The sequence below is a fragment of the Athene cunicularia genome, assembly GCF_003259725.1.
Source record: "Athene cunicularia isolate RWA chromosome 4 unlocalized genomic scaffold, athCun1 chr4_part2, whole genome shotgun sequence".
Lineage (NCBI taxonomy): Eukaryota > Metazoa > Chordata > Aves > Strigiformes > Strigidae > Athene > Athene cunicularia.
This window is the reverse complement of record NW_020799099.1, coordinates 16,100,004-16,109,234: the sequence shown is the minus strand read 5'-3', so window position 1 is coordinate 16,109,234 and position 9,231 is coordinate 16,100,004. Positions and strand designations below refer to the sequence as shown.

General features: G+C 42.7%; 1 protein-coding gene across 1 annotated transcript in view; it reads left to right on the top strand.

The window, feature by feature from the left end:
- The first annotated feature begins 9,054 nt into the window (after positions 1 to 9,054).
- Positions 9,055 to 9,231, top strand: part of RPL34 (ribosomal protein L34) — a 3,801-nt gene continuing 3,624 nt past the window's right edge. Inside the window, exon 1 of the mRNA XM_026848019.1 lies at positions 9,055 to 9,094. The gene's annotated coding sequence lies outside the window, so the exon portion shown is untranslated. The remainder of the gene's footprint in view (positions 9,095 to 9,231) is intronic.

Genomic DNA, 9,231 nt, shown 5'->3' with positions numbered 1-9,231 from the left:
AGCTGAGTGCTTGGAAAGCTGGCTGTGAGTCCCTCTGAAAATTTGGCCTTGAATCTGCAAATATGCAACTCAGAAACCCCTGTAAGGAACAGCCAGTCTGGTCCCAAGCATAAGCCAAGTTCATCACAGCTTCATGAAAAAATAACACCTTCTGGGGTTTTTGCCATGCACAGCCAAGTACAGTGTTGCAGAAATATTTTGTAGGCAGCTTTCTCTACAATAACCTGCTGCTCTGTAGGTAAAGCTAACTAACATTGATCCAGGCATTTCTTTTCAGCTCAGTGTCACATTTTGTGTTGCTATTAAGAGTGGTGTGATGTGGTTTATGTTTTAAAATGCTCCATTGTTTTCTTCTCAAACCATTTCCTTTTTCTTCCAAATTCCCTTCAACCACTACAATCTCGTTATATGGCATTATTTCTTTGCTGCAAAACTTCACAAATGCAGATGTATATGGGTATTTCTAGGCCTTAATTTTTTCTGTTCAACACCAGTACCTGGACAGATATTTAATGTGTCCCTAATTTTTAATGTAAAGTTTATGTTGTACCTAGCAAGGAATATCCAAAGCCTCATGTGCACATAGGCACACACTCTCCCTCTCTGCTTCTCTCCCTTTTGCATTTAACGTGTGTAGTAATGTGCTGGACTTTTACCTTTGGAGAATTTGGTTCAAATCTGACTTATATTATAAGCAAAATTGAGTCGCAGAAGGTAACTCTGATTATTGAAAGTATTTTCCTAATCTTTAGCGTGTTATAGCATGGTCATTACCATTTACAGTATGTTACAGTAACAGCTTTTAAAATATGTTCACAGCAGGGCACTACCTTGATAGCTCCTGGAGTGAAAACCAGTTTAAGGTGACTACACGTTGCATACAATACAGTGTGACAGTCTAAACGGCAGTAAACTTGGTCCAGTGAATGAGCGGTAGATCATCGTTCGAAGGTGAATAATTCTACATTTTTTAAAGACGTACTTATCTATACAGAAAACACACCCAAAGGGATTGTTATATTCCTGTCTTCTTGAAGAAGGAAGGCATTTATGAAGAAGTAGGGAAGGGAAACATGGGTAGAAGGCAAAAGACAGCTCCTTTCATAGACTCCGTGCTGAGATATGGATACATTTAACTGAAGGGGGAAAGAGAGATTCTTTCTTCTGTCTTCATAAGATGAAAATAAAAAGTGATCAGGATAGATTTTTGTTATCCTCTGGGCATTAAAAGCTTAAATGCAAAATGCATGACTTATTATATCTAGCCAACTCATAGGGGTAAATAGGCAGTATGGGGAATTAGTTGTTGTTAATTGGACTTCTGAGCTGAATTCCCAGGGTGCTGTACTGCAAGCATACTCCTTTTGTTTTAATATTGAAATAGGGAGAAGCCAGCTCTGACATGCATTCATTCCATATAGAACAGCAGAGCACGCTAAATCATCTTCATCCAAATACTTAGTTGTGTTTGTTGAATGCAAATATTTTAGGGTTAATTTCTACATATACTATAGAAAGTATTTGGGTTTCCATTGACCATATAAAAACTGTAAGGCAGATCTTCAAGCAGCATAAATTACCTAATTGTCTTGTAACATCTGAAGATATGGCTTGCTGTTTCTTAAGCCATCATCTAAATAGATGAAACATTTTCTATGAAACGTGGTGCACTCAATTCTGCTGCTGGTGAATTGAACTCTTCAGAACTGCATGGCAGTGAGTGTAGTTTCAGTGATACAATTTTATTGCAAACCAAAAGTGCAATCTTGAAAATCATATTTTGTGTTGCTTTATCAACATCATACACAGTATTTCTTCTTTAGAAAGTTTTAATAACAATCACAAAATAAACCCAAAGATCTCTCACAGATTCAAGAGACCTGGAAAAAGTAGTTTTACTTCAGGCTTTTGTTCTAGGAGCCAGTCCAGTCTGCACATGCTGAAAAAAGGGATAAAGTAGCAATCCCTGGAGCAGAGGCCACAGGTCACACATCTCCTTTAATACCCTGTTGTAGCTGATGCTCCTTGCATGACTAATTGCTACTGGTGTAATTCAAAAGGTAACAGAAAAACCCAGGCTAGCCTTGTATGTTCCTGTCCATAAAACATTGCAGAGAAATGTTCCTAGTGCTTCTGAAGTGCTCAGAAAAATAACCCAGGGAGATGTTTGAGTGAATTATAAACCCCTTAGACAACCTAAGCAGAAAAACCTTCCTGAACCTCCTCATGTATCTTTAAATCATGAACAAAAATATATATATTTTAAAGTTACAGCGATGCATGATAGACCTTTCATTATTCTTTACCTCTCCCCTCACCTCGGTATGGTCAACATTTGCAATTGTAGGTAGCCCTTCCTATTTTAAAGGACAAAGCAACAGCAAAATGACCAAAGTGCCAGATCCTTTTGACACTTAAATTCTTACTCAATAGTTTGGTCCCAGTCAATTCAAAAGAGTTTTATTGTTTATTGGACTCGAAATAGAGTCTAGCCTATACCTTTCTCACCTGTTCATGGGATCCATGTCAATTTATGGCAGATATTTTTGAGTAATTTTTTGTGGTAAGCAGCTCTACTACTCTTAAAATTTGGTGTTTACTACTCTCCCCAAGCTTCTGCAAATAAAGAATTGCACACTAATTCTCTTTGCAGAATCCCTGAGAATGTATTAAATAATAACAGTAATTACTCTTATTTTAAAACTAGGAAAGTTTGGCTTAGACCAGTTAGGACTAGCACTTAGGTAACTAGATTGTCAAGGTCTCTGGGAGGTGACGCTGAGCCATCCAAAGATACTACATTACATACACCCAAAATCATGGTAACCACCATCAGTGCCCACACGGCTGATGACATTGCCCTTAATTAACTGATTTACCCACAGTAAATACCTTGTGTCAGCAAGGGTGCTTTGCCCCTTTGATCCTGGGCTCAGGTTGCCAGAGGCACATCCTCCCTCTACAGCCGTACCCCTCACCTCAGGAGGCTGCTGTCAGGGGAAGGAGCAGAAAGGTGACAGTGCCAAGCAGTTCTGGAGGTGCTTCCAGCATGAGTCTTTCTGGAGATGTGAGCTGCCTACAGCATTATACACATTGCTGGGAAAAGGCTGCCTCCGTGCCCTTGATGCCTGGATGGCCAGAAGGGTTAGACATGAGCAGCAGCCAGGTTTTAGCTTGCATTTGACATCAACAATGAAATACAGTTTTCACGGCCTGGAAGAGCTGCTAAAGCCCCTTTATTTTTATATTGTTCTGCAACGTAGTGGTCCGACATAACACCGCTGCACCAGGAGGACCATCACAGGAGATGTCATACGCCAGGGACCCCTCCTTCATCCTGGGGACTGGATGAAAAGCAGCAGTGAGCCACCACCACACATAATTCAGGTCTCAGCTGCATGCACAGCCCGCAGGCTCAGTACCCTGCTCCCTCTTAAATGCTTTCTGCAGGGGGAGGGGGAGTGTGCACAAAGCCTATTTAATTAGATGTTGTGTCGGAAGGACAAACTCCATCCCAAGTGAGATGCAGGGTTTCATGTCTCCTCCAGATGGTGAATTTTTTTTTTTTTTCTAAGGCAGGAGAAAGTAAGCAGGTGTGAATATGGGGCCTACCTGTATTGGTTTTAATCAGCAACTTTAAGCAAACTCAGTGTTCTCATCAGAAAAGGGGAAAAATAAACAGCTGAGCACTGTGATTCATTTACACTTCAAATATACTTTGAGTTGGTTATTCCTCAATTAATCAAATAGCTGGTGTATCCCTAAAGTAGTATAAAGTGACACGCTGTGTGAAATCAATTTTCCCTTCCAAAATCATTAAATTCAGTAGCCTGTGACTACATCCCTGCTAATTCTAGTACCGGTCCTTTCATCCTCCATTAACTTTGGCACGCCTAACAGGCTGTCAAAAATAATTTCCCAGAACGTAAATAATTCAGAAATTAAAAATTAATAAATAATAACAGAGAGCTACTGGGAGATAGACTGGGTCAATTAGTCAGCTCTGCATTCTGTTTCTTCGCAGCAGGGGGGCAGCCACATTCGTTACTAGAATCTTTCCTCCGATTCCTAGGTCTGATTTACGGCTCTTCATTACTGGATCCAGTCAGACACAATTACCTCCATCACTATCTCAGTTCCTAACTTCAAAGAAACACACATTTTCTTGTCTGCTTTTTTTCTCCTTGCAGCAGCCTCAGCTTGACGTCCCTGGAATTTCTTCCACGCGGACTAATTAATAAGACTTTGACTTATCATATTCACTTCTCTTCTTTGATGTCCTACCTTAGTCAATCATCCTATTTAATTAGAATTTCAATGATAACTTTACTTATCTCGTGGCTAGATGTAAATTAAAATAACGGGATTTTAATTCTCTTTCTTACGGGGTTATGACATTTCTGACAGAAAAAGTTTCAACCCAAATACGATGTTATGTACTTCCTATGCTAGGAGTGCATTCCGCTAAATTGTTTTTCCCTTTGCTACAAAATAATTTTGCTTGTTTAACAAGCTCCACTGAAATGGAAATGAACTACAGTTTCTTGTAACGTAATTTTCACGGGTCTGTGTTGTGCAAGGTTATGTTGATATAAATTAATATATTCAGATTGTGACTCATGCCACATAGTTAATGAGGAAAGGGAACAGGATTTTTAAGGAAAAAAATAGCTCTGGAGAGACGAGACAATGGACCAGAGGACCTCTTCTTTCTGCCCTTTCTAGCAGTTGCTAGTACTTTTCCAAGTCTTCTTGCTTCCTTCTCTCATTTACAGACCTAATCCTGCTGATTGTATCCAAACAGCACCTAAAGTTGGATTCTTATTTCAATGAGACATTTCTAAAATACATAGCCATCCACTGTTCATAGAAATAGTATTGTGGCTGCAGCTTAATGGGAGCAGTATATCCCTCAGCTATCACTTCTTTTTCCTCTCTGCAGTAACCAGTATGTGCTTGTACAGAGGCTCTCTTACCTTCCCATGCCTCTTAGAATTTGCCCATCCAGGATGGTATGACAGCAAGTGAATAGAAATGAAAACAATCTCTCAGTTTTTATTTGAAGCTTACGGTGTAGGGGAGCCCTAGAAGGATCTGTGAGGAGAGGCTGATGTAGCAGCAGAGTCCTCATGGAGCCTGGGTGATTCCTGGACATGGGACAGGAGGGTGAGGAATGTAAAGAGGGATGTTTTCTGGGGGTCCATCTGTGCTTATTGAGCCTTATTCCTTTGGGCACTCTTGCTCTTACTCTGGTGGAACTTCTCACAGGTCTAAGCAAATGGTTTTAGACATAGACATGGACTTTCAGAAAAAAGGGATAAGGAGAGGACCATGTGGAAAAGAAAGCAAGAATGGTCAATATAGCAAGAACAGGTCTGAAATGATCAACAAAGTGTTCTTCTGGTGCAGTAAGCACAATACAGTGACAACCTGCTCGCTGATGCAAAATGCACCACATTACTAATCTGCCATCAGAGATGATTATCTTCTTAATCATCTCTGGTGGAAAAGAGTTTTCTGGGTTTACACTGCCAATAGGCAAATAGACCCTGGAAGCCAACCTCCAGTTTTCTTAAGGAAAAAAACCCACATCCTTGGGCCCTATGCTTCCACTGACATCCTAGAAGGGGAAAAAGGGGGTTTATAGGATGCCACTGTTACTTGACCAAGTTGATGTGTTGTATGTTTGCTAGTCCATCCCTTTTGTTAGATTCAAGGAAAGAAGAAAGTGCAGAAAGAGTTAGTGAGACATGTCAGACATGAAAAATAACTGCTCCCAAAAGAGACTGTTCAGTCCTGTGAAGAAGTAGGAGTAACAGAGAACATGAGAGAATCACTTGACTAGCACTAATCTGTACAAAATGTGCTTAGTGAGCTCCTGCTCCAAATCTTATCCCCACATTAGATAGCATTAAACCAGTTGTCATAAAGCTAACATTTCTAGATGCTCTGGTGAGCCATTTGCCTGATAGCCCTGTTCCTCTTATAAAATAAACTGAAGATGTTTGAAAAACTAGGCCAGCACATCAGTGGAAGCGAACTCTGGAATTTTATTGACAGCTCCTAAAATTTATACCAGTTGAATTTAGAGCCCAAATCTGGTAAGTTCAAAAAAATATCGATACTGTTGTTCAATAAAAAAATAGTTACCTGTTGCACTGACAGCATCTAAACTAAACTACTTCATAATAATTTAATAGTGTTGTTCTTTAACAATTGGGTTCTGTTACACTTTTATATTTAGGCATGATTATTTAATCTAATTTAATTGGCTTTCTTATTCCCTTCAGGGTTCTGGGCCTAGAAGGTTCATATTAAATACTCTAATTGCTCTGAAATGTACTTGTTGTCTGAAATATGCTCCTATTTTAAATATACCCTAAAATCTAGTTCATACATATTTTCTCTTCTTTCATGAATTAGAAAAAATTTGGTGTCCATAATTTGCACTTTAAAAGAGTCAATAATTAACCAAAATTATAATTATAGGTCAAAACCAGGGAGAATGCAGTACAATGAACTGTGAGTTACAAACCCACAAATAAGGCCAGGAACACACATCAAAGCTTTCTGAGCACCCACTACTCTCCAAAAGCAAAGCTGAAGCCGCTAACGATGGCAGCAGCATCCTACATATTTAATGTGCAGTTCCTTGGTTATTATTGTAGAACATTGCTCAGGCCAGCAGAGAAAAAGAGCATTGCAGGGCTTACAGCCCAATTCTGTGTTCCTTGCAGATGGTGATTTCCTGTTGACAGTACATGAAGATTTTGCCTGTACAAGTCAGCATCAATTGCAGCAGTGGCCACAACTTGTTCACATGTGCCGTGAGAAGGAGGGGGTTGACTTTGTGCAGCAGGGCGGGATCAGCACCAGCAGCAGAGGCTGGGGAGGGAAGGGATGGATATGTGTCCTTTAAAATCTCTTGGTCTCTGATGCGTGAGTGCCATGTGGCGGGGTGGGACCAGGATCCATTAGGGAGGTCACAGATGGATAGCAGGGGCCTTCCTATCACCAGCCAGCCACCAAATTCAGAGCACAGAGGCCAGCTCTGCCTTGTCAGTGTGCTTCTCAGCTTGTCAGGGACCTGCATGCATGGGATAGGAGCTGAAATGTCTGGGACAAGTGTAATCATAGAATCACAGAATGGTTTGGGTTGGAAGGATCCTTAAAGATCACTGAGTTCCAACCCCCCTGCCATGGGCAGGGACACCTTCCACTAGACCAGGTTGCTCAAATCCCCGTCCAGCCTGGCCTTGAACACTGCCAGGGAGGGGGCAGCCACAGCTTCTCTGGGCAATCTGTTCCAATGTCTCACCCACCCTCACAGTGAAGATATTCTTCCTTACATCTAATCTAAATCTAATCTAATCTAATCTAAATCTACCCTCTTTCAGTTTAAAGCCATTAGCCCTCATCCTATCACTACATGCCCTTGTAACTTGGTGAGGATCCTTCCAGCAAGCATTCCTCCTTTCCTTCCTACAAAAGCAGTACTTAATGCAATTGCAAGGGGCTGATAGGGGTAGCTTTTGTGTGCTACTTTTTACTAACTGCAGATTTGGCAGATCTGGCACCACTGGAATGCTGTTTCTGGCTGCTGAAAAGCCCTTTTACACTCCCTTAGCTCTTGGGTGTTCCCCTTCTTTCCTCAGGGATCTACCAGGGGCCATTAAATACAAAAGCCAGAAAGCATGACCAAACGCAGGAAGCTTGTAAAATGCTGACTGCTGAATGTGGGGAGAGTGTATTAAGGGAAAGATCAACTAGCTGTGTTCCATTTCCCCTATACTTTTTCTAGGTACCTATAGCTTGGAAATGGGATTTGGGATCAGGTGGACCTTTGACCTGACCAGAAGAGATAGTTTTATTTCTTCGTATTCCTGCTCAAGCGCCTGCCCCGCAGCATGTGAGACAGCAAGTACATGCCTTGGTAAACAGGCAAGAGGATTTTCTGTCCAAGACTCTAGGCACAGCTGCCAGTGGAGCAAGGAGGTGTTAGGCAAACATCAGTATTTTTTTGCTCTCTACAGTGCCCAGTTTTGGGATCAGCGTGTCAGACTGCTGCTGGGCCCAGGAAAGACAGTGCTGGGTGGTAGCAAGGCCGTCTTGAGGGAGAAGGAGTGCAGCAAGGGTAGCACTTCGATGCTCAAGGGAAGGTATTCTTGAACAACTTGGAACACTGCAAAAGAGGTGAGGTAGCGCAGGGAGACCAGAGTCAAACACACAATACTCATAGAGTTATGGTGAATGCTCCACCATTTATTGTTTACAGCACATATTTATACTGTAGTTAGTAGTGCATGAGGTTAACCTTTACTATGATTGGTTAATTGTTACTGTCCACACGCTCAGGCTGCTTTTGTGATTGGAGAGAGTGTACTGATCATGTTCTATGTCGTAAGCCTTGCTAAGCAGTTTCATTTCTTGTCAAAGAGGGAAGGTGAAACCCTCTCACCACTGAGGCTGGCAGAAGCACAGGCTTCAAGGGGGACCAGCCTTTTCCCCATGTAAGTTTTGTGTGAGAGCACAAAGTTTCCAGTTGTCTTACCTGCCGGTTTGGCATGGAAAGGTGTGTATGAGCGACTTGTAATTTGGAGCTTAAAACAACAGACTGATAAATGGCTTATAGGCCGACAGATACATAACTAGCATAATGAAGACACAACGTTCATTCTGAGAAAAGAAGCTGATTTACAAAAATAGTTTTTCAGCAAAGCACACCAAAAAATAATTTAACAGTAAAACGTACCAAAAGGTAGTGGCGGGAGAGAGCATGTGCGTAGGATCCCTGGGAAAAGTGAAGCATCTGCACCAGAGAGGATTTAGTCGTGATCTACCACGTTCCCCCACGCCGCGGCAGCTCTGCCCTATCTCCGGCCGCTGAGCGGCGCCCCGCCCCACTTCCGCCGTACAACATGGCGTCACCATGACACCTCCGCTGCCGTACAACATGGCAGCGTCCACGCCCACCAGTGGCCGGCGGACGAAGGACGGCGCGCAGGAGCCGGTATTCCTTCCGGGTTCCAGCGCGCCACTATTTCAATGTTGACCCGCGCGCTTCCGCTTCCTCTTCCGGGTCCGGCGGCGCCAGGTATGGCGGCGGGTGGCTGAGGACTGTGGGCGCTCATCCGCCGCCATCCGCGGCCCGGCGAGCGGTGGGGATGGTCAGGGGCCCTGGGGGGCCGTGGTGAGGGACCGGTGTCGCCGCTTTCCGCTCTCGGGCCGGCG